This window comes from Tursiops truncatus, chromosome 15 (genome assembly GCF_011762595.2).
Source record: "Tursiops truncatus isolate mTurTru1 chromosome 15, mTurTru1.mat.Y, whole genome shotgun sequence".
NCBI lineage: Eukaryota > Metazoa > Chordata > Mammalia > Artiodactyla > Delphinidae > Tursiops > Tursiops truncatus.
The window spans coordinates 30,376,843-30,402,157 of record NC_047048.1 but is presented as its reverse complement, the minus strand read 5'-3'; the positions used below and the strand labels follow the sequence as shown (position 1 = coordinate 30,402,157).

At 46.5% G+C, this 25,315-nt stretch overlaps 1 long non-coding RNA gene across 1 annotated transcript in view; it reads left to right on the top strand.

Moving 5' to 3' along the window:
• The window catches only part of LOC109548900 (uncharacterized), a 125,737-nt gene extending 102,421 nt beyond the window's left edge, over nt 1–23,316 (top strand). Inside the window, exon 4 of the long non-coding RNA XR_002175071.3 lies at nt 22,897–23,316. This is a non-coding gene — a long non-coding RNA (uncharacterized lncRNA). The remainder of the gene's footprint in view (nt 1–22,896) is intronic.
• Nucleotides 23,317–25,315: the final 1,999 nt, after the last annotated feature.

Here is a 25,315-nt window from a genome sequence, read left to right as displayed (position 1 = left end):
GGCGGCTTGTCATCTCCCCCGACCTGAGCCGTCGTGCATCAGGCAGGCTTGGCTCAGGATCCAAGATGCCTCCCGCTTCCCCAGGCCTGATCAGAAAAGGAGGGTTCCCAGGTCCCGCTGCATCGCCTGCGTCCTCTCCAATTCCTGACACCTGTCTTACTGCTCATTTCCTGCCTGTGCAGCCTTGTGTGCCATCAACATCTGGTTCGTTCCACACTGAAAGTGCCCACGTCACTGCAAGTGGCTGCTGGCTCTGTGATTCCTGCCCCATCCCAGTAGCTGAGGGCCCCCTGGGGTCCCTAGGTGATAAAACAAAATAGGGATCCCATCAGTCTTGCAAAATCTTAGGAAACTTACTGTCTTCTTAATGCCTCCCAGTTGCCCCAGGAGGATAGGCAATGCCTTTTTACTGTGACATCTTTGCTAAATCACCCGCATCACCTTGACAACCCAGCTATCACAATAAACAATGGGGTATTAACAGGAAAGAGGGGAGAAACTAGTATCCAAGGGATTCCCCCCTCCCCCTCAATCAAACATGCTTGCCCTTAGAATCTTATGTTCTTTTTATACATCCTTGGATTCTTAAAATAGAACACTGCCCCTAATAATTATCATTTAAAAACCTTCATTCAAATCAAAGGACTACAAACATCTAGGCACCAGAGATATTGCTCAGAACCATAGAGGTTCTCTCCAACATGCAGCATAGAAGCCTTCCCCATAAATATGGAGAATGCTGAAAAAGGGGGGAAAAAGCAATATTAGATGCCCCTGAGTGTTGACTTAACCAGCACAAAAGCACAGAAGAACAAATATATTGGAAATGCAGACCTTGACAGGTTTGCTACATAACAAGAGTGGCCACTGAATTTGCCCAGGTCCAAATGAGCAGCTCCGTTTGGAAGTTTCTCCAAGCTTGACCTCTAGGGGATCATAAAGATACCCAGCAGAGCAAGGAAAATTGGTCCTGTATTATTTAACAGCCATGACAATGACTTTTCTGTATACAACGTTCTTAACTCAGACATGTGGGGGAGCCACAGGTGGAGTGATCAAAACAAAGAAAAAACTGTAAGCGCTCGAGTTGCTCCAAGTTGAATATTAAACAAAAACCCTCAGTGCCCTGTGTTGCTGGAGGTTGGTGTGCATTTGTGAGATACAACAGTCAAATCAATATTCACCCAGAGAAACAAATTAGGAATGAGCAGTTCTATACTTAGCCAAGCGTGCCAAGCTCTCCGAGGATGTAGAGGTGAAAGATTTCCTCGGCCCTCTGTGCCTGCCCCAAAGAACATCTAAAAGCTCCCCCAGAAAAAAAAAGACCTTTGGCAATTGTGATATTCTGAGAATTTCCATTAGATAAAGTTAATGGGATTTTGAAAGTACTTCTTGGTCGCTATTAGGTCCATGCTGGGAAAATAATGGGAAAAAAAATCCAGCGAAAATGCTTTTCGAAATTAAGGGAAAATAATATTGGGGAGAAACAAAAATCCCCCACTGATGAGAGCAATCTAATTCCTGGAAATGGCCAGTGTGTTGGGTAGACTTTCCATTGTGTCAGTGATGAGTGTGGTTAATACTGAGAGTAATTGGAAACAGCAACAGGAATCTATAGAGTTGAGTAGTCGCAGAGCCCAGGGAGTGGGGGATTGTGGGTAAATCCTTCCCTGCCCTTTTCAGCATCTTAGTTTATCTCCTTATCTCGCTCACTTGGCAGATACTGGGAGTTGAGGGAAAGAAGGGGACTAACACAGGTCTCCTGATTTAGGCAGAGAATCAGAGCCAGTATTTCCGGTTGGATGGGAAACCAGAAGTTGGCAGCCCTGTTTGTTCCCCAATTTGGCTGCCCATCAGAATTCCTTGGAAAATTGAACAGACTGTTGGAAATAACTGCAGACCCATGGAATCAATGTCTTTGGGGTTGAGGCCCAGAAATCAGTATATAAAAAAAGTTCCTGGGCTTCCCTGGTGGCGCAGTGGTTGAGAGTCCGCCTGCCGATGCAGGGGACACGGGTTCGTGCCGGGAAGATCCCACATGCCGCGGAGCGGCTGGGCCCGTGAGCCATGGCCGCTGAGCCTGCGCGTCCGGAGCCTGTGCTCCGCACCGGGAGAGGCCGCAACAGTGAGGGGCCTGCGTACCGCAAAAAAAAAAAAAAAAAGTTCCTATGTCAAAATAGTCACTACCTAGTTTGTGTGTGTATCATATATAATATGTTGTATATTTCAATTTAAATATACATACCAGGGACTTCCCTGGCCGTCCAGTGGTTAAAACTTTGAGCTTCCAGTGCATGGGGTGCAGGTTCAGTACCTGGTCAGGGAACTAAGATCCCACATGCCACATGGCATGGCAAAAAGCCCCCAAAAGACAAAAAACATTCCAGATGGTTCTATAATAGGAGCAGGTCTTTGGAAAGAAGGGGCTGGTGTCTTTTACAAATGAGAAAACTCAGTTCCGGGAGGTAAGGGACTTGCTTAATGCCACCGGACACAAATCCATGCTTGGAGGCTTGGTATCTCAACTCAAAGTGTAGGCTTTCCTCTCTGGGCCAGGCCACAGCTCATGAAGTAGTTCTGGAAACTTCTGGGAAGGTTTTAGGCCACCCCTCACAAAGACATATCCATGGAGGGGCTGGCTTATTTGACAGAATCTAATGGTGTTATCAGCTCCGACAGCCCTTCTATTTGCTGATTCCCCAGAAGCCCCGAAATACAGAGATACAACCCCTTCCTCCCACTGAGTGGCCTCCATGGGCAACCGGACAAAGCAGAGTTCTGCAACAGTTGCTGGCTTCCTGTGTGACACTTATTGAGCACCTACTATATGCCAGGCACTTCCCCATCCCCTTAAACTTGACATCAACAACCTGAGAGTAATGTAAGCAGTGAGCAACGGGACCCGACTTGGTAACACAAGGATTAGGAATTATTGTTCCCATTTTATAAATGAAGAGGTTCATTTTACAAAAATTTCACAAAGTGAAGGATCAGGGAGGTGAAGAAACTGAACCAAGATCACACAGCCCAAAAGCACCTAAGATTCTGGGAATTCCCTGGCGGTCCAGTGGTTAAGACTCTGCCCTTCCACTGCAGGGGGCGTGGGTTTGATCCCTGGTTGGGGAATTAAGATCCCACACACCGCCCGATGCGGCCAAAAAAAAAAATTTTTTTTAAAAAAAGGACCTAAGATTCAAGCCCAGGTCATCATGGCTTCAAGGCTCATATTTTTTCCTTTGCTTCTATGGTAACTCTCACAACTCTCCTACCACATCTGAAGAATTTCAGCGACTCTCACCTCATTTAGAAACCAACCCATTCTCTTGGTTAAAAATAAAAGCTATGAGTATCTTATTCAGGTGAAAATAAGCTCCAGTGATATTACTTAATACTTTCTAAAACTTGCAAAAGTGTTGAGGTGGAAAGGGAATAAACCATGTGGTGAGAACTCTTTCTGGTGGATTCTCGAAGAACTTTCTAATCAGAGAATTCTAGATTGGGAGCGGGCCTTGGTGAGGTCGGCATTAGTATTAACTGAAGTCTTTCATGTTCAGATGTCTTCCAGAGGATGGAGGTCAAGTTCAGGCATTTGTAATCAGTTGATAAAAGACATGATTGTGTAGCCACGTGGGAAATCTATGAATATTATCAAATAATGGTGTCAAGTATAATTAAGGTTGAGCTATTAAGCAGTAATTAATTAAGCTGTCAGATTTTAATCAAGGAATTGTTTCTGTAGAGAGCTTGGATGGTTCCGCATCTTTGCAAAGCTCCGGAACCTTGATTTACAAAGATTAACAAATTAAAGGGCCAGGCTCCAAGAGGCGGTGAACTTTTCTGTTTCCTGGAGAGCGCAGACCTGACCACTTTCTGATTCTTACAGACAGTCAAAAAGCCAATGTGGCTCTCTTGGGTAGGACCAGACCCAAAGGTGGTCCTTAAAATTCAGCTCCTTGGTTATCATTCTACAGATTCAAAAAACCCTTCTTGAATACCTACTCTGGTTGGAAATGTGTTGTCTCACTTTATCCTCAAAACAACCCATTTTACAGAAGAGGAAACTGAGGCTTAGAGAGAGGGTGGGACCAGCCCAAGGTCTATTACTGAGGCCAAACATCCTGGGGTGGGGGGCGGTGTTAGGTTTCTCTTCTCTGAGGCCGAGCGGACTGTATTCTCTTGGATTCTGAGGATTCAGCTGTGTTTTTTTTGCATTTTGCATCACTGCCGCCCTTCTCTCCAGTCTCTCCTCCCATTGCACAGAGGTCCGTTGCCCCATGGAAAACACACTGCTTTTGAAATCATACACATCAGGGTTTTTTAAAAAAATTAATTAATTTATTATTTATTTTCTATTTATCTTCATTGCTGCATGCAGGCTTTCTCTAGTTGCAGAGATCGGGGCTACTCTTCATTGTGGTGCGCGGGCTTCTCATTGCGGTGGCTTCTCTTGGTGTGGAGCACAGGCTCTAGGTGTGCAGGCTTCAGTAGTTGTGGCATGCGGCCTCAGTAGTTGTGGCTCGTGGGCTGTAGAGCACAGGCTCAGTAGTCGTGGCACGTGGGCATAGTTGTTCCATGGCATGTGGGATCTTCCTGGACCAGGGCTCGAACCCATGTCCCTTGCACTGGCAGGCGGATTCTTAACCTCTGTGCTACCAGGGCAGTCCCCACATTAGGCTTTAAATCTGACTTTACTACTTACTGGCTGCAAAAACTTGAATGAGTTATTTTCATTTCTCTGAGCCTCAGCTTTCTCATCTGCTAAGTGGGGGCAACGCTGCTCCCCCCCTTAGACAGGATTAAGTGATCTAATAGCGCCATCGCTCCATTGTACTGAGCACTTCCTATCTGCCAGACATATGCTAAGCACCATATATTCATCAATTGACTTCAACCTTACAATAACCTAAGACTGTGAACTTTCTGCCCAATAGAACTTTCTGCCATGATGAAAACATTCCCTATCTGTGCTATCTAATAGGGTAGCCACTAACCGCACATAGCCATCGAGTGCTTAAATGTGGCTCTCTTGACTGAGGGATAGAGTTTCAAATTTTCTTTAATTTTAATGAGTCAAAGTGTAAAGAGCCAGGGTTGACCGGTGGCTACTGTATTAGCGCAGCTCTCACCGTGTACTTACTCTCTTATCCTCATTTGGTCCACGAGGGCTCAGAGAAACCATGTGACTTGCTACAGTCCTACAGCTTGCAAGTGGTGGGGCTGGGATTTGAACATGGCAAGGCGACTCCTAGTCATCATACTATACTGCATGGGAACTCTAAAGGAGATCAGGGCATCTTGAGGCACGCATCGTGGCCCTGTATTGTTGAGCTGGACTTCCTGCCGCGGCTGTAGCAGAAGCCAGGCCAGCTTACCATGTCCCAGTGCAGCTCTTCTGCCCTAGGTGGGTCACCTGTTTATAGGCAGGAGATAGAATGGACTGGAACCGTGGGCTGCCGAGAGGCAGTGGTGGAGGTTAATTCAACGATCTGTGTTTGCTTCCTGGCTGGAGCGATCCCATGCTTTGGCTTTCAGTCATTTGAGAAAGGGAGCTGGTGTCGAGTGGATGTTGGCTGTGTGCCAGATGCCACGTGGAGCCCTTTGTATGAGTGAGCTCATCGAACTCCAAGGCAGGCGCCGTCGCCGCCCTTCTAGAGATGAGAAAACCGAAGCTCCAGGAGGCTGGATGACCTGTCCAAGGTCGTCCAACCTGGAGGGGCCAATGCAGGGGCTTGAAGGGAGGCATGACACTCCATGATGTATTAAAGCCTCGCTTGCCTTATTCCTTTTTGCTGGACGCTTTATCGTGGCTGTATCTCCCTATCAACCATCTTGGTCTGTCTCATGGTGGGACAGACCTTTGGGATCAATCTCTGTAGACAGGAAAACAGCAAGAGGAAAAAGGGGTTTTACTGAATTTGGCCGCAGCAGCCGTGAGCAGGGTCGGGGAAGGGAGATGGGGAGCTGAGAAGGAATAGGGAACGACAGCAGAGAAAACCGTTGTTATCATAATAATTAGGATTACGTTGACCCTCTGTGCCCTCTCCCTGGAATCCCAGTGACTCCCCGACACCCGACGCAATGGCCTCCCTGGAGTGACGGGATCTGTCATCCTCAGAGGAGTCATCATAAAAGATTGCCTGTCATATTGGAAGCGAATGAAAACTAAAGCGCCAATATATATATATATATTTAATAAATTTATTTATTTATTTATTTATTTTTGGCTGTGTTGGGTCTTCATTGCTGCGTGCGGGCTTTCTCTAGTTGCGGTGCGCGGGCTTCTCATTGCAGTGGCTTCTCTTGTTGCGGAGCACGGGCTCTAGGTGCGCGGGCTTCAGTAGTTGTGGCTGGTGGGCTCTAGAGCGCAGGCTCAGTAATTGTGGTGCACAGGCTTAGTTGCTCCGCGGCATGAGGGATCTTCCCGGACCAGGGCTCGAACCTGTGTTCCCTGCATTGGCAGGCAGATTCTTAACCACTGAGCCACCAGGGAAGTCCCTAAAGTGCCAATATTTAAGGAAATGTGTCTGCATTTAATACTTTGTTTCTTTTATGGTGCAGTAAGAATGCCAAGGTTTACACATTTCGGGACTCCTAACTGAATTGTATAAATGTAGGAAACGCGAGCTCTGGGAATCTTTGGAAAAGCGGGCCGGTGGTTTGTCAATGTCAGGCTGCCGTCAAGGCTTCCTTCTTGTACAGCTCAGGGCTGTGCTGGGGACTTGCTGGTGCCCAGGGTGTGTCTGTGCCGGCCTATTTCCTCCTGGGTCTACACTGTTCTCCTGCAGGGAAACTCTTAAGAAACAAAAGAAAATAAAACAAACTCTCAGTCCTTGGAAGGAGGTGCCTCCTTGCCTTCCGTCGCCACCACATCTCACTTCCAGGGGCGCGGTTTTCTGAGATATTGAGGTGGTGGGTGAGGAGTGAAGGTCTTAGGGCTTGAATCCTGGCTCTGCTATATCCTAGTTGTGTGACCTTGCCCAAGTTACTAAACTTCTCTGAGACTCCAAACCTGATTCTGTGAAATGGAGAGCATTGTTCAAGGGTTGTTACAAGTTAAATTGTAAGCGGCAAAGCGATACGCTGAAATCCTAACTGCTGGACCTGTGAATCTGACCTTATTAGGAAATAGGGTCTGTGCAGATGTGATCAAGTTAAGATGAGGTCATACTGGAGTAGGGTGGGCCCTTAATCCAATGACTAGTGTCCTTATAAGAGGAGAAGACACACAGAGACATGAGGCGAGACAGCCACGTGAAGACTGAGGCAGAGCCTGGAGTGATGTCGTCACAAGCCAAGGAATGCCCAGGGCCGCCAGGAGCCGGAAGAGGCAGGAAGGATTTTCCCCTACAGGCTTCAGCGGGTACAAGGCCCTAATAGCACCTTGATTTCTGACCTCTGGTCTCCAGAACTGTGGGAGAATACATTTCTATTGTTTTAAGCCACGCAGTTTGGGGTGCCTTGTTATGGTGGCCCTAGGAAACTAACACAAGGGTGGATGATTTTAAAGAGTTGAAAGGACCTATGTCAGTGCCTGCTAAGAGTAGACGCTTAGGAAATGTGTTCGCCTCCTTCTGTCATAGTTCTTGGGATCCTGCAACATCAAGGAAGAGAAGCAAGGGGATGCAGTGGTTTAAACCGAACACTCTAGAGGCAGGCTGCCTTCGCTTTTGTCCTAGCTCCATTATTTAACCAGCTATGTGATTTGGGGCACGTTCTGAGAAAGAGAAAAGCGGCCCCTGACATCCAGGAGCTGGCCTGTACTATAAGCAAATGTTGGGGTTACCTGGGGCTGGCCCGGCTCACAGCTAGACCCTGGTGTGCTTGCTTGAGCATGAACAATTTCACAGGACGTCAGTGTCAGACAAGGGCCTTCTGTGACTTGTAAAAACAGAGAGTAGAACGGTGGTGACCAGGGGCTGGGGGAGGGGGAATTGGGGGGATGCTGTTTAAGGATACACGCTTGCAACTAGTAGATAAATAAGTTCCGGAGATCTAACACACAGTACAGTGATTACAGCCAACAATACTGTATCATAAAATCTAAGAGACTAGATCTTAATCGTTCTCACCACAAAAAAGAATTGATCATTACGCAACCTGGTAGAGGTGTTAGTTCACACTACAGTGACAATCATATTGCAACATATACATGTATCACACCAACACTGCTGTACATCTTAAACTCACATGATGTTATATGTCAGGTGCATCTCAATAAAATACATTAATGAATTACAAGAAAAGAAAAGGAACCTCTGTAACCATAATGGGTCAAGACAAAAACAAGACCACTTTGTAATCATGTCTAAACACAGACAAAACATGAGCATTGTCCAGATCACAAAAATGACCAAACAATCCCTTATCCTGGCTGACCTGAGGGACTGATGTTTCTTTGCCAATCAGCTTGTCTCAGTTCATTCCTGCCATCTTCCAATGAGACTTATTAAAATTGTCATAGAATTACTTTCACTTCCTGATACTGCCAATCCAGAATAAAGCCCCACTTCCTTAAACTCTTCCCCAAATACCCAACATGAGCCTGAATCCTATAATAAATCCTTTCTAACACCTTGTTACAGACGTACCTTCTGTTTCCCCGTGGTGTGTGTTCTCCATCATTGCAATGAGTCAGTCAGGCCAACCTTCTAACTGCAGGTGTGTTTCTGGTGGTCTTTGATTGACTGTAAGATGAGGAAATGCGTAGACCCCGGCCAGCACTGTTGTGGAGGTCAATGAGTCAGCGTACACGTCACTTAGAGCAGTGCCCAGTACGTGTCGAGTGGTATGTAGTGTCTGCTGGCATCAGGATTATTGCGTTCGGGATGCTCAGCATCCATTCCCTTCTCTCTTTCATCCAAAGTACCAGGGCTTCCCTGGTGGCACAGTGGTTGAGAGTCCGCCTGCCGATGCAGGGGACACGGGTTCGTGCCCCGGTCCGGGAAGATCCCACATGCCGCGAAGCGGCTGGGCCCGTGAGCCATGGCCGCTGAGCCTGTGCGTCCGGAGCCTGTGCTCCGCAACAGGAGAGGCCACAACAGTGAGAGTCCCGCGTACCGCAAAACAAAAACAAAAACAAAGTACCAGAGTGCCCCCAAAATGGACATGCACTCTTCTGCCTCTGAGCTCAGAAGTCTTCCATGTTCCCTTCCTTGATCAAATAAACTCCTACTCATCTCTCAAAACCCAGTTCGGGCAAACCCTCTTCTGTCAAGTGCTTAAGAGCATGGACTCTGAAGTGAGGCATCTAGATTTGCATCCTCCTCTGCCTCTTACTGGCTGTGTGTTCTTGGGCAGTTTGCTTTACTTCTCTCTGCATCAAGTTCCCTTCTAAAGAATGGGATGATGATAACAGTATTACTCTTACAGTGATGTTGAGGGTTAAATGAGATAATAAGTGTATGAGTACTTGGAACAATAGGTGACACGTAACAGCTGCTTAACTGATGTTAGCTATTATTATTATTAAGCTTCATTTGCTGTCCCCCCCTCTTCCCCATTACCACTCCATCACACCTGCTAGACCCTGGTTGCAAAGGGCATTTCTGGATTTATTAGTAGGTATTCATAAGTGTTTGTGGAAAAAAGGATTGTGATATTCAGTAGTCACACTATGTGTGAGTGGCTGCTAAAATCTTAGTAAAAATCCCAACCTTAAACAAACTTCTGAGCCTTGAATAAACAGATTGAAGAAATCCTGTTATGGAATTTGGAAGTGATATGCTCTTATGAGAGACTATGAACTGGCCCCAGCACATCTGGTTAAACCTCTTACAATAACTCAGCTTTGTTTGTCAGTGGCTTCCTGTAGCATGGTGTTAAGCAAGATTCTGAGGCTGTGTCTGGGTACAGAGGAAGAGAATGACTTAGTCGTTTATGACCGTCTGCCACGGGTGATGGAGGGGAGGTGGCAGACATGTACAGGTACTTATTATCTCTGGATTTATGAGCTTTTAGGCAAAGGCCCTTCCAGGATTTGGCACCCAGAAGGCAGTCAATAGATGGTACGTAGTACAGCGGACAAGGAAACAAAGGCTGTGTTACTCTTCTTGCAAGGCCACTTGCTGAATACACATGGAACAATTAATTAAACCAAATGTTGATAAGTGCTTTGAAAGCACAAGGCTCTGTGGTGCAAAGGAAAAAGCCTGGGCTTTACAGTCACGTTGACCTGGCCTCGTATTCCAGCCCATTAGCTGTGTGACCTTGAGAAAAATTGCTTATCCTCTCTGACCCTCAGTTTCCTCATCTGAAAAAAGGAGACATCACCGGGAGGGTTGATTTCAGGTATGAAAATAAAGCGCGAGGCTCATCGCTGGTGTTTCCTTTCTCCGATTCAGTTTGAAGCTGCAAATGCATTGCCTGACCCGCAGCCACGTCAACATCGTAAACCCTGAAAATCCTGTGACTGATTTCCAAGCAGCAGTAAAACTCAAAATCACTCACAAGACTTCTCGTTCCACTTAAAATGTTCCTTGAGTTATTCTTTTCTGTTTGCAAATAGAAAAAACTAAAATGGAAAAAAAAATGCTGCTTATCCATACTCTGCAGATGAACATCCACAAGTTGCTGAACCCGAGGCACTGTCTGCAGTGAAGGACAGGCGGAGTTTGCGTTTGCCACGTGCTGGGTTCATTATAATCCCTGGAAAAAGCTGGTTCCGAGAGAGAAATGCTGATGCAGCCCATCTCCCTGTTGCTATGATACGTACCTTATACACAATCCGATCCTGAGATGTGGAAGCTGTTTTTAATGACCAAACACCTGCCTGTCTTGTGGGAGAGGCTCCATCACTGTATCCTAAGTGCTACCCTTTGTTTTATCTCATTGATGGCTAACGAGACTAGTTGAGTGTCCCCCACAACTTGGCTTCCTTCTACTTGGAAGATGTGAATGGGAGCTTGGACTCAAGTAGGGGAGCCAGTTTCTTAATGAAACGGAGCTCAGGAGGCCAGCAGGGCAGTGAGGGGTGGGCGTGCAAACTCAGGGCATGCTGTTTCTGTGTGTCTTCAGGTAAGTCACTTAACGGCTCTGGTTATAACAAGGACATTCTCCTCGGCTGATTGGATCAGGGATTCTAAGTTCGTGCCCGAGATCATGTGGGGTCTTGTTACAATGCAGATGCTGAGTGAGTGGGTCTGGGGTGGGGCCCGAGACTCTGCATGGCTATCTAACAATTATATGGTGATGCCAGTGCTGTTGGTTCCTGGTCGCTACTTTGCGTAGCCAGCTTCTCAGACACGTGAAAGTGCTTTGGAAACAGAAAGTTATTGTACCATCATAAGGCATTTTACTTGGGAAACACAGATGTGGAAATTTCCTCAGCTGCTTAGCTAAGTAATGCTTACTAAGTACCTTGGAGGTACCTGGCAGTGTACCTGGATGGTAACTCACTAAACTCCAGTGTGGCGATGGGGAGAGAGAGAGAAAGGGAGAGGGAGAGAGAGAAAAGATGTTGGCCTAAAACAGACCTGAGTTTGAATCCTGGCTCTGCTGTTTCATGGTTGTGTGGTCATAAACAAGTCAGATGGCCTCAGTTTCTCTGTCTGTTAAATGGGTATGACGTCACCATCATAGGATAGCCTGAGAGGATTAAATAACATGAGGGTTGCAAAGCACCTGACTCATTCTATCAAGGTATTACCTTAACAGCTGAAGAATAGGCTCAGTGGATTCCAACGCTCTCTTTATCTCCTTTCCGCTGGACCCCAGCTCTTGAAACTTACACTTCTCCTCCCTACCCATGTCTAGAAGGTAGTCTGGGGCAGAGGTTGGGGCTCAACATTTGGAAGTTGTCGTATTATCTCAGCAGTAAGATCTACACCCAGGGTGTCTCCAGTCCTAATTGTATCCTGAGTTGTCAGGGGGAACAGTTTCTGGGGGCCTGTCGATCTTTCTAGAAAGGAAGAGAAAAAGCCTTGAGATGACAGGGTTGTGGACAGGGCAGTCAGGAGGATAACCAGCTGCTGAAACCAGCTCGCTCTGCAGCCAACACTTGAGACACCGGTTGCAGCTTCCCCCTGCTAAGGAGGCCTTGCTTCCTGGGGTGCCACTGCGCACTGCATGAAGCCAGCAGGGAGGATGGGCTTCCGCCCCCGACACGGAAGCCTCACCAGCTCCAGGCTGATCACTCTGTGTGCACCTTTGGTCCATGCACCTGGCCTCCGACTAGCGCTCAGGAACCGCCAAGCAGAGAATAGACACCACCCATAGCTTTGGGGGGTTGGGTCACGTGTGCTAGGCCAGTGTGGGGAGCAGCTGGGGTGCAGGAAAGAGAACAATGGACTTGGATATGGACTCCAAGTGGCTTAACACTGTCTGGCCTCAGCTTTCTCATCTGCAAAATGGGACCATAAACTTTGATTCAGAGAGGCAGGGCAGTAGAGGGCAGGAAATCAGCAAGTCTGGATTTATCATAATATGTGGCTCATGGGAGATGAGTTGTCCTCTCTCTGGCCAACTCAACAATCTTCTCCTTTTTTCTCTTCTTGAACGTAGCTATTCTGGTCACGCACAGAAGTTAGAGATCTAGAGAGAGGCATGTGGTTAGAAGAATTGGCTGTTACAGTGTGAGGCAGAGCTGAGTTTGCAGCCCAGCTCTCCAGCCTCGCCTGTGCACTCTCAGTTAATCCATAGCCTCTCAGAGCCTGTTTTCTCTGCGATAAAAGAGCTAGAACAGTCCTACCTTCCCTATAGCATTGTCATAAGGAATAAACGAACTGCGGGTCAGACAAGTGCTTAGCTTAAGGCTTCCATGTCCGCTGTTATTGTGTCCCTCCCTCCCTCCCATCATCCTCCCTCCCTCCCTCCTTTCCTTCCTATTCTCTCTCTCTTTCTGTCTTTCTTTCTTTCTTTCACCCTATTTCCAATTGCTACTTCACCCATCTTGCTAACATCTTCTAAAATGGAACACAAAGAGATTCACTAAGAGAATATTCAAAGTAAAAAGCATCACTCTCCACTGGCCTTGGAAGCCAAAGAACAAGGACGACATCACCTGTCATTTTCCTCTTCGAATAGAAAAGATTCAAGTGGCCCAATGCTTTCAGATGGGACCGCAGTGTCATTAGCATGAGAAAGCAGCCAAGGAGAGGTGGAAACTCTTTGGTGTTAGAGACATTGCACGATCTGGCCGTTACCTGCCTCTGGCCACCTGCTCACAGGCATGAAGGGTGACTCTACAGCATCACACTTTCCCACCTCCATGCCTAGGCCCATGTTGTGGCCACCCTCTGGAATGTTCTTCCCCATCTCATTCATAAATCCAAACAGATCCACCCTCACTTTCTCTGCATCTTCCCAGGCCTGGCCACACAGAGGGGACAACTGTTACACTGACCTTGTTAAACAATCATTCTTCTTCTTTTGGCAACGCCCCTCTCCCATGGGGTTAGGTTGGGGTTGATGCCTACCGTCCATCAGAGTGGTCCATTCTTGTGGACCAGGAAAAGCGGAGGATGGAAAGAGCAAAGGGGGCACTTCGTAGGGGAGTCGACTCCATTTAAAGAGCCTTCCTGGAAGTCCCCTGTCTCCATTCCCTGACTTATTATCTGTTTGCATCTCATGTGGCCATACCTGGCAAGGGAGCCTGAGAGATAGAGTTCTTCAGCTGAGTGCTGGATCTATGTTCCAATACTAGCAAATAAGGGGGCATCAAGTAGGCACTGCAGCTCTGGCACTCTCCCCATGAATTTACCCACCCCTCAGACGCAAGCGCGAGTTTAAAATAATTTGGGAGCAAAGCACTGAACTTTAGGGCTGATCCTCGACTGTCCTCTTCCAGTCCTCTTTGGAGACCGGAAGTCAGCATGGCTTGGGGAAAGCCCTGTAGAAGGGGTGTCTTGACCTGGATTCTTGTCTTTGCTTGCATGACCTTGGGGACCCCAAAAGTGGGGATTTAATGGAAGCCCCCGCCGGTGCTGGCTCTCAGCTATGCATGTTTCTGCTGTCCTTAAGCTTCTTACCACTGTCTTTGCCTCCCGTTTATAAATGTTTAAAAATATTCGCTTGACACACAGTGGGATTGTAGACTCTTTCATTTCCGAAATGAAAAGCAGCTCACGCATTGTTCAAGAGAAATATTATATTATTGAACAAAGGATGGGTGCATTCAGCCCTTGTTATGCATTCCAGTCTTTGCTACCTTATTGGTAGATGCGTTCTGTGAGGATTTTACTGATGGGGTTTGTAAACAAAGGCAAGATCAAACACTAGTGTGTTTGGATGGCAAGATTGAGAGATTATCATAAAGTCATCAAATTGCATGCCTGGGAGGTTATCCAGTCTACCCAGTGCCTGGGCTCCTTCTACGCATTCCTACCAAGTAGAAGTTCAACCTCAGCTTGAACTTTTCCAGTGGTGGGAAACTCACTACCCCAATTTCACCATTGTGGAGTTTGTAAGGAAGTTCATCTCATATTGGGCTGGGATTTCTCTCCGTGTGGCCTCTACCCATTGAACTTCCTTTCCACCTGGAACAATTCTGTTCTCCTTTCTCCACAATTGCCCTTTAGTTATGTGAAGATGGAGATGGCCATAACTTACCTGGGTCATTTCTTTGAAAGGCTGAATATCCTTTGATTCTTCAGCCAACTGGCCATGGCAAGAAGGAGAATCAATTGGACTAATAAGTATTTCTCAAAGAACCTCCTCTTTATATTCCAGGCACTTTGATAAGCATGTGTGTGGCTTATAACTCTTTGCAATTCAGTGGAGAATTTGTAGAATGTTCAACTAGCAGGGTTTGAAATTCGTGTACCCCCTGTACCTCTCCAGCCCTGTCTCCCACCACTCTCCCCTCTCCCTCCTTCCTCAGCCTCTTTGGCTTTCTAGCCCTCCAACACACAAGCTCCTCCCTGCCTCAGGGCCTTTGCACATGCCATGTTCACTGCCTGGGACGCTTTCCCAAGGTCTTTGTATGTGCTGCATGCTTCTCACCAGGCAGCTCTCAACTGAAGGGACACCTCCTCAGAGAAGCCTTCTTGGACTTTTATCTAAATGAAGCCCCCAATCCCACTTCTGTCCCATCACTCTCCATCCCATTACCCTGCATTATTTTTCTGTAGCACCTTTGCAGTCAATAAACATTTACTGAGCAACTACTATGTACCAGGGATTGTTCTAGGAACTTAGGCTACATTGGTGAAAAAAAACCACAATAATTCTCGCCTTCATGGAGCTTACATTCTTACAGGAGAGACAGAAAATATGCCATATATGTGTGGATAAATTATCTGGTATGTTAGAAGGAGTTAGGAACTATGGAGAAAAAAGCAGGGGATTGGGATATCAGTGGGGTGGGCGGGATTACTTATTAAATAGGGCGGCCTCTTTCAGAGATGAGTTTTGAGCAAGGACATTTCCAGAGATGAGATAATATTTTTTATTTGTGTATATATTTATTGCTTGTTTTTTTTCCTTTCTAGAATGTAAGATCTACGAGGGCAGGGTCTCTTCTGTCTTGTTTCTGTCTGTACCCAGTGCCTGGCAATATCATAGGAACTCAGTGGATTTTTGTGAAATGATTGCCAAATGCCTATATGACAAGATAAGAGGCACTGGCAGAAGTTTTTTCCAAGGTATAATGTAAAATCCACGCAGTTGTCACCTGCATCCCTCACTTCCCCCATGATTTTTTTTTCCTAGGTCTTGCCTCTCACTTTCCTTTCCCATAGAATGGCAAGAAGGATGGAATTGCACCCACTTCTTGCTAACACATCCCGTGATGTGGCTCAGAGCAAGCGTTATCATTCCCATTCTGCAGGTGAAGAAACTGAGGTTTGGAGATGTCCAAGGTCATGCAGGTTTAGTGACAGAGTGTGGATTTGAACCACAGTCCTTTCCACCGATAGGAAGACCAACAGCAAGCCCACCCCCACGGGCTTTTCTGCACCGTCCTCACACCAGAGCTTCCCTGAACAGCAAGGGTGGTGGGTCCTCCCTCGGGGTGTGGGTGCGGGGGCGGGGGGTATCTCTCAGGAGCTGGAATTCCTGATTGCCTCCTCCAACTTGCATACTGAGATGGAATTTTCCCGAGAGTGAACTTGCTGCTTCCCAGCTCTCTCTGAACCAATCCAGTTAGAGCAAATCCTGCTCAGCCTGCTGGATCCTCTTAAACAGAACCAAATAAATAAGCAGTAAGCTTCGAATAATTGGCTTTTGCTTCTCAAAGCCAATTGTTATCAAAATGAATCCTTCATTCTGCCTCTTTCATTACATTGAACTAAATTATCTTTTGGGTCTCAGGGGAAAGATTAACTCTTTTCCTTCCAGATGTCTTCAGGGCAATAGCAACCCTCACTTACCTTTCTACAGAGCTTTAGGATTTACAAAGTCCTTTCATATAAATCATATGATTTTGGTCCAGACATTACAAACCATCCTGTGATGTATAAGGGCACTTAAAAAAATTGGGAATCCACGGATGAATGCATTCATTTTCAAGTAACAGAAAGCTCAACTCCAATGGACATAAAAATAAAGGGAACTTACTGACATAGAACTGAAATACCCAGAGGAAGAAACAGTTTTGGGTGCCGTGCGATCATTACTATGACTTAATTTCTCTGTCTTTTTTTTTTTTTTCAGTTATTTTGCAAGTCAGATTCATTCTCAGTCTGGCTTCTTTCTTGATTGCAATATGGTTACAACAAACAATACTTTATGCTTTCTCATTCACATCCACAGAGCAGAAAGAGTGTTTTTGTTTCCACATTGCATGCAGGAGCCTGGAGGTTCACCTCAGTTGCACCCGCAGAGGTCACATGCCCACTCCTGAACTAGGGACAGTGGCTTGAGGGGGCTCTGAAAATGCTGATTGGCTTGGAGTCAATTTCCCATAAAGGATATTGATGCCGTTAGGGAGAAGGCAGTGGGTGCAGATGCGGAACAGGCAGCCAACACATTTCTACTACAGATCCATGTTAGGATAGGAAAAATTGAGGATTGAGTCTTTTTTGTTTTTAAATTTTTGTCCATACCCCACGGCATGTGGGATCTTAGTTCCCAGATCAGGGATTGAACCCGTGCCCCTTGCATTGGAAGGCAGAATCTTAGCCACTGGACTGCCGGAGAAGTCCCTGAGGATTGAGTCATTTATGTAAGGTCATTTGGTCACTGGGTATTGCAGCAGAGACTAAAACCCAGACTCACATCTTTGGATTCAGAGATCTTTCCAAACATCAAATTCTCCTCACCTTTTGCCAGTGCTGAATTTGTAATCTTCCTTTTGCCAGAGGCTGGGCGGTACCAGCAGAGTAAGATATTGAGGGTGAGGGAGGACCTCCTTTGTGTCTTGCTGATACCAAAAATTTCACATAATTACTTTCTTCGGGGTTACAGTGTTACTCATCCATTCATTAATAAATGTCCATTGAGCTGGGAACATTGCCTGGCCTGGACCATCTGGAAACCCGTCTCTTAATCAAGAGTCTTCTAGTTGCAAGACATAGAAACCTGTTCAAGCTAATTTGAGCAAAAACAAAAGGAGGGGATTTCTTCTAAGAGTACAGGATTCTCGGTGTCATCCCCTATTCTCCCACAAATTACGTCATAATCTTATATGATGAAATGTTTAATAACAATACACACATTGCTTATTGAAAATCTTCACTGACCCTGGAGGTCTCTGCAGCCTGTTCAGGGCAGATTCTCTGCTCCTGTTATTATATTTAGGTTCAGGGAGCTTCAAATAAAATCTCACCCCGTTTGAATGCACTTCCAGCTAGCTCTTTTAGGCTTAATTAGATGGATGTGTTCGAAAAAAGGGAAGGAACTAGAAAGTTTCTCTGGAAAAAAGCTATAGGGGATGGATTGGAAATCTGCGTGGTGGAGTCTGCTCCCCCCATTACCCGGCTCATTCAGTGGCTGCAGCCTCAGTGCATGCCCACTTTGTACCAAGCTTGCATTCTGATTCTGGTCCCACAGGTGCAAGCCAGAGTGTACTCTGAGCTTACAGGAGGCGTGTTAGTTTTATAAAGTTTCCTCTACTCACCCCCATGCAAGACCTGGGGCCATGGAAACATTTCTTGGCCACTCAAGTATCCAGAGAGGGGAGGTGTTTCTACCGCTTCATGAAGACCCTAGACGGCCCTTACTTGGGGATGGTAAGAGAGTCGCCTTCCTGTGCATCTGGATTAAATCATCTTGAACGATCCTTTCCAGCTCATGAGCGCCATAGCTTCTTCCTCTTTCCAGAAGCAGAGGAAACCAATGTCTAGATAACTTGATGAGTAGGCAATGAATGAGTGAATGAATGAATGAATGAATTCCTCCTTTGCTTCCCCTATGAATTCTGCAGAGTTTCTCTGCTCAAACTGTGTGGCATCAGAATCAGCTGAGAGCATGTTGGAAACATCGAATCTGAAGCCCCACTTGAGACCAGGCACATGAAAGTGTGAGAAGCACGGCTGTAGAAACTGCTTCTACATCACCTGTATTCCTTAATTGCTTATTTGATTGCTTTTGTCTTCATCCAGGAGAAGGGCCAGGACCATGTCTATTCACTAGAGTATCTCTATCTCCTGTGTGGGAGTTGTATCCAGGAGGTATTCAGTAGCTATTAGATGGTTGGATGGATGGATGGGTGGGTGGGTGGATGGAGAAAACAAGTTTCGCTGCCTTCAGGGAGGCTACCTATTCTCGTGGAAGAACGCTGGGGTCAGAAGAAAAGGGAAGGTCACTGAGCAGTTTTGTTGCCACTACATTTCTTGAGCATACTCACTCCCCATGAAACGTCACCAGATAGGTATCAATATCATCATTTTACACCTGTGAAAGTGGTGAGGCTACAATTTGAACCTGGAACAATACTTTTTCTTTCCTGCTGCACTGCCACTCGGTGTCTGTGAGACCTTGGGGATCTGGGGCACAGGCTTTGGCTTCTCCCCGCCCACCACTCACTCTTCCCAGCAACAGCTTCTGTCTGCAAGGAGCCTGCAGCTGTGCCTGAGGGCTTCCCCCCAGTCTTAGGATCATGCTTGTCCTGTGTGCAAGGCGTCAGGAGTGGGGGGATACAACACCATCAGAAGAAGCCCTCAACCAATAGGAACAGGAGTTGGTGCATAAATGCCCCTTGGGTGGGATAACTCTGGGGGAATGTTCTACAACATCTCCTAGAGTCTCACTTGGGATGGAGCCCCAGCAGCCCACAGTGGAGACCTACTCAAAACACATCCTTTATTGGGTTCCTTTCCTTCCCTGTCTCATTTCCTTCTGGTGCTTCCTGGGATCACCTCACAAATACATTGTTTGCATTCAAATCCTTATCTTAGGGTCCCCTTCTCAGACCCCAAATCTAAGACAGGTTCTGTTAACTAAAAACCACTGTAGCCATCTATTCTGATTGCCTGACATTGTGATAAGCACCTTGAGTGCATTATCTCATTAATCTTCACAACATCCCTGGGAGGTAAGTTCTGCTCCAATCTCCAGATGAAGAAATTGAGTCTCAGAAGGGGAAGTGATATGCTAAAGGTCCCCAGGCTGGTCACTGGCAGAGACAAGGTTTGGATCCATTTCTGTTTGTTGTCAAATCTCATGGTCGTTAAGAGGACCATGCCTCCCAAAAGGATTTGGATTATCCCCTGAGATCATGGATGTGAAGATTCTTTGCAAAAACTGGAATTTCAGTTGTCATCACTGTGTATCTACAATGGGCTGACTTTGTCAAAAGATTTCTTTCCAAGGGGGTTAGGACAAGTCAACAGGGGCAAGGGTGTGAGGGGATAGTTGAAGAGTGATAATGTAAGGAGTCCAAGGGACCAGAGGACAATGGGAAAACATCAGATCTAGGGATAGGGGAGATCTTATCAGTAGAGTAAGATGAGGCTGAATAGATTCAAGGATGAGCTTGGAAAAAGCAGGAATGATCTGGGTCCCTCCGCTGACAGTCTATGTCTGATGCTTGGGTGTTGGAGAATAGCTAAGGAATGTGATAGACAAGTTTGGAAGTAGGAAGAGGGATTATATGTGGTCCATAGCAGTCAAAGTTGAGCACCTGGCCACATAAATAAATTCTAGATGGTGGAATGGCAAAACAGCTTTTATCTTACATGACAACTCTCACTGACTGATAGTAGCTTCTTGGAGCCCTGTGTAGAGGGCAGTTCCGAGGCTGCTTTCCACCTCAGAGTGAAAGAGAGTCAGGATTGATTAGTGATGTCTGCCTGGGGCACAGGAGTGGAGAGTGTGGGTACCAAGGCCACATGGAGGAACAGACTGAATTCCAGTATGAGCCGGAAGAATTCTTTCCGTTAGGATTGAAGCAACATTTACATTTCAAGTAAGCTTTCACTTTTGAATAGGATGATTTTTCCTTGAGAGTTTATCTTTCATTTGAACATATGTGGCTAAACCGAGGCCATATGCAAAATTACAGCTTTATTATAACTCCCTAGAGGCAAAGACAAGAAAAATCAGCACACGATTTACTGAGTAGAACCCACAGAGAAGAGGGAGTGTGTTGAGTGGCTTTCTCCTCCTCCTCCCCTTCTCCTTCTTTTTCTTCTTCTTTTGGGTCACGGTGGCCTCTGTGTTGGGTGGGTTTTGATGATGCTGAGTCTTATCACAGTCCTTTCCAAGTCTGTGATCTCCACCTCCAGGAACTCTGGCTTCTGGGTCTCATCTAAGTGGTAGTGACAAGTTCTGATTGTGGGAGTTTTGTTTTCTTATTGCAGTTGGGAAAGGAAGGCAGGAAGCCCCCACACAGGTCATGGTGAGCGGGTGCCTCTGGCTGTGAGGAATGTTGAACACAGACTATGAATAATGCAGCCACATCTGCCCTGGAGTTTGGAGCTCATGTAATTTGCTGCATCACGTAACTTAACTGATGCTCCGTGCAGACCTGTGTGGTGGGGAGATTCAGACTCACACTTTTAGTTTAACCCATAATTGGTACACTTGCTTTCAAAATGCCCTTGGCAAAATGGCCTTTATCTCACGAGATGTTTTGAAATTCTCCTCAAATTCTCATAGGAAATTTGAACATTTAGGTGAAGTCACATGGAATGAACTTGTTATGAATTCAGGTCGGGACAAATTCTGTTCGTATTTAATTAATACGTGTCAGGTTAAATGGTTTAACAGAGTACTCCACACTCAGATTCTATTATAGGAAGTGGCTTTTCTAAAATGAGCCCGGCTTTCAGCAGATTGATGGGGTGAGGTATGGTATTATCTTTCCAGTGCAAAAGGGTGGTTTGGAAACACCATTAGATGGAACATTGCTGTAGAAAAAGGATGGACTGGACTGTAGATTAAAGTAACACAGTCAAATTTCCTGAATTTGATAAGTGTATGGTGGTTACAGAGGTTAAAGTCCTTGTTTTTAGGAAGTACACACTACAGTATTAAGGGATAAAGTTACATGATACATTTAATGTATTCTCAGATGGTTCAGAAAAAGTGTATGTGTGTGTGTAGAGAATGAGAATGCTGAATCATGTGGAGAAATAGTAAAAATTGATGAATCTGTATAAAGAGTGTATGAGAAACAGTATTATTCTTGCAACTTCTCTGTAAGTTCAAACCTATTTCAAAATAAAAAATGAAAAAACTAAAAAAAAAAAAGAAAAAGGATGGAAAGTCAATTCCTTTGTGTTGGTAGTGGATGCCTGGAACTTAACAGAGAAGATTGAGGTCGAGGTGAGGCTCAGTGAAATGGAATGTCAAGATTGATTAGAAATGTCTGCCATGGGCAAAGGAGGAAAGAGTGCACGTGCATATGTGTCATCCCTTCTCCAAGAGGAAGTTGTTTAGAAAAGCAGGGTGGGAGGAACAGACACCAACTGTCCTGGAAGTAAAAAAGAATTGGACAAGGTCCACCCTGACTGCCTGTTACTGGAGGAAAAGTTTTGATTTAGACATTGTCAGGTTCCAGAAAAAGCTAGTCCCTATCCTCCACTGTTGCCTAAGAGAATGAGCCAACTGCATTGTTTAAGACCTAATGCAAATGAGTTTTTCAGGCAGAGGAGAGACAAGAGAAAGAAGAGCAAATTCTTTCTTTTGGCACCCAGCAATGATGAGCAGAAGTATAAAAGAAATGGCTTTGTGGGAACACATCAAGCATGGCTCTGTGATTTTCATGGAATTTCCATGTCTTCTAGAGCCGTGAAGTGGAAAGTGTTCATTGAAGTTTGGATATGGATTCAAACACTGACCCCATCACATATTACCTAAGTAACTTCGGACAGGTCATTTGAACATGCCGAGCCTAATTTTCTTCATATGTAAATTAAGACTAAAAATACAAAATCTACCTAACTGACGAGGTTTGGCCAAGAGTGGAATACTAATACCTCCCGTGTGGAATCAGCACATGTGGATGTGACTAGTACAGTCAGGCACGTAGTGTATGTCTGATAATATGAATTTAAACAGGAACAATCCCGGCTTCCCTGGTGGCGCAGTGGTTGAGAGTCTGCCTGCCGGTGCAGGGGATACGGGTTTGTGCCCCGGTCCGGGAGGATCCCGCATGCCGCAGAGCGGCTGGGCCCGTGAGCCATGGCCGCTGAGCCTGCGCGTCTGGAGCCTGTGCTTCGCAACGGGAGGGGCCGCGGCAGTGAGAGGCCCGCGTACCGCAAAAAAAAAAAAAAAAAAGGAGCAATCCATTTAGGGTCGGACTACCCTGGCTTTTGCTCCTATCCTTAAGGTTCTGGAACGCTTCTTTTCAGAGGTCATGCTTTCCAGAGTGTCTCTAGAAAACAGAAAGACAGCTCGAGGTCCTAGTGGCCTTGGTCGCTTTATCACCCTTGTGAATTTCAAGAGACTGAAGGAAAAAGTTGTGTGGTGGTTTGAGTTGATCTCAAAGGTGATGATTTGGCCAGACTGCCTAGATCATTGAATCCTCTTCTTTATGCATGTCCTGGATGTTGAGTTTAGCTTCTTGATTTTCTGCAGGTGGGAGAGAGAGACAGCGACTGCCCACCACCCCAAGTCTTTATGAAGCCCCAAGGTAAGGACCACTGCCTGATAACTTTCTCACTGTCTTGTTCTTTCTGGAGCCAAGTTCTGCATGTCATTTTTGATGTTCTGGAGTCATGAAACACTTATAGGAGAATGAGGTTTCCATCATTGCCATAAATGGCCTCACGGTGGAATGGCCTGGGGGGCTTGGCAGGGTAGTCCTTATCCCCGTAGCTCCTCTAGCAGAAGGAAAGTCTGTGCAGACGTCTGGCCCTACAACCCTCTCTGCCTTCAGGTGATTCACAAATTGCTAACAGTCAATAGATGGAGAAATCGAGGGTTCTTGCTTGTATTTTCACCACCTTCCATTCTGGTTGAATACAGTTGAGCTTCTGTGTTAGTAACACATCCAAACAGTAGATTTTTCTGCTAATTCTATGCCCAAGGCCAACTCATCATCACTCCATCCTTGGCTCTATCTGTGCAGACACCTGGTCTACCAGGGTCCTTCCTCACTTTGGAATTTAAGCACAGTAATTATTATTTTTTCCCCAGTCTGGTTATTGAGAAAGGACCAAGGCTGGCATTTAGCTGCTGCCTCCTGCTTATCCCTTTGCAAGCTGAGGAGGTCTGGAAATCTGTGCCCAGAGTCATGCACCCACTGGGCTTCGGGATTGGGTGTTTTCCAACCTCTTGCCCACAGAGAAGAAAGACCATGCTCTCTGGGCCTCTTTGAGAGCACTGAGATGGGGCGCACAAGTGGCATCTCCCCACAGGCAATCAAGGGAGAAGCTAAAGCTGATTTTTCTGTTTTCTGAAAGCAGCCTTTTCTTTCCTTCCCCCTCTGGGGAAATTAGCTTGTGGCTCAGAAAGGGAAAATAAACAAGTCTAACCTGAAATATGCATTAGAGTTTAGCTATTTTTGGAGGTTTCCAAGATTGAAAATGGCTGAAGCCTGACCATTCCCATCTGCCCTGAATTAACTTTCAGAGATTTTGGGGGGAGAGTGAGGGGCCCGTGGACCATCAGAACAGTTGAGCTGAGATTGGCAGTGATCTGTGGATCTGGGTGAAGGAACTGTGGCTATAGCAAGTCCATTCCTCTTAGCGACTGGCTCAGAGAGGACGTTGAGAAGGAAGTTGTTGGGATGAGCAGGGATTACCTCTGCTGTAGACCCACTGCCTGTGACCCACCCCCTGTCCCCCACAAACTCATATGTTGAAGCTCTAATGTGATAGTATTGGGAGGTGGGGGCTTTGGAAGGTGATTAGGTCATGAGGGTAGAGGCCGCATGATGGAGTTAGTGTCTTGATAAGAAGAGGAAGAGAGTTAGTTCTCTCTCTCTCCACCACGTGAGGATACAATGAAAAAACAGCCAGTGCAAACCAGGAAGAATACCTCACGAGAGACCAGATCTGCTGGAGCCTTGATCTCAGACTTCCCAGCCTCCAGAACGGTGAGCAATATATGTTTGTTATTTCAGCCACACTGTCTATGGTATCGGGTTACAGCAGCCCAAATGGACTAAGACACCCTGTGAGCTCTCTCTGCATCCAGAGCCTCTAGTAAGATGCCTGGCACATAGTAGGTGCTCAATAAACGTTTGCTGAGTAAATGGGGGTGAATGTGAGGAGAACAAGTGTTGAACCCTTGTTGAGGGTTGCCTCTGTGCTTTATGTGCTATCTCCCTTTAAGACCCATTTTACAGATGGGAAACTAGAGGGGAGAGCACACATTATCAGTACCCATCACTTCCCCTGTCACCTACTCTGTTCTGTACCCACCTTGGCACCTGTAGCTCTCTGCCTGGGGCCTGGCTCTCAGCCCCCCATGTGAGGCACCAGTGTCAAGGAGGTAAAGCCCCAGGGAGAATGATGAATGGGGATTGGAGGCTAAACACTCCAGGGTCTTCTCATGTCAGGTGGGGCAACTCAGAGGTGTCTCCTACACCACTGCTCAGTGTGGCCGGCCAGGTGTGGACCCCAGGTGCCCACAGCAATGACCTGCTTCTTAATGCACTTTTCCTGGGCTCCTCTCCTTCCCGCCTCACACCCTGGACCACCCCCCAAATGCACTAGTCACTCTGAAGTTCTTATCTCAGGCCCGGGGGGCTCCAGCCTGACGCAGAGGAGCTACGTGAGCCAACCCAGGGCAGGGGACAGAGAGACAAAGAGTGAGAGTGGGGGCCACGCCTGCCTCTCTTCCCCTTCCCCACCCCTGCTGCCCTTCCTCCGGATCCTCCCTGTGGGGAAGCCGGGGGGCAGCTGGAGTGCCTCTCAGAGCACACACAGATGGCCTTCTGACACACTCACTTGGGAACGGGGGGGCAGTGTAGTTGGAGGTGACCTTGACAGTGCCTCCAGAGACGAGGGTCTGAGCCTTGACCTGCCTCCCAGAACAGTGTGACTCAGGC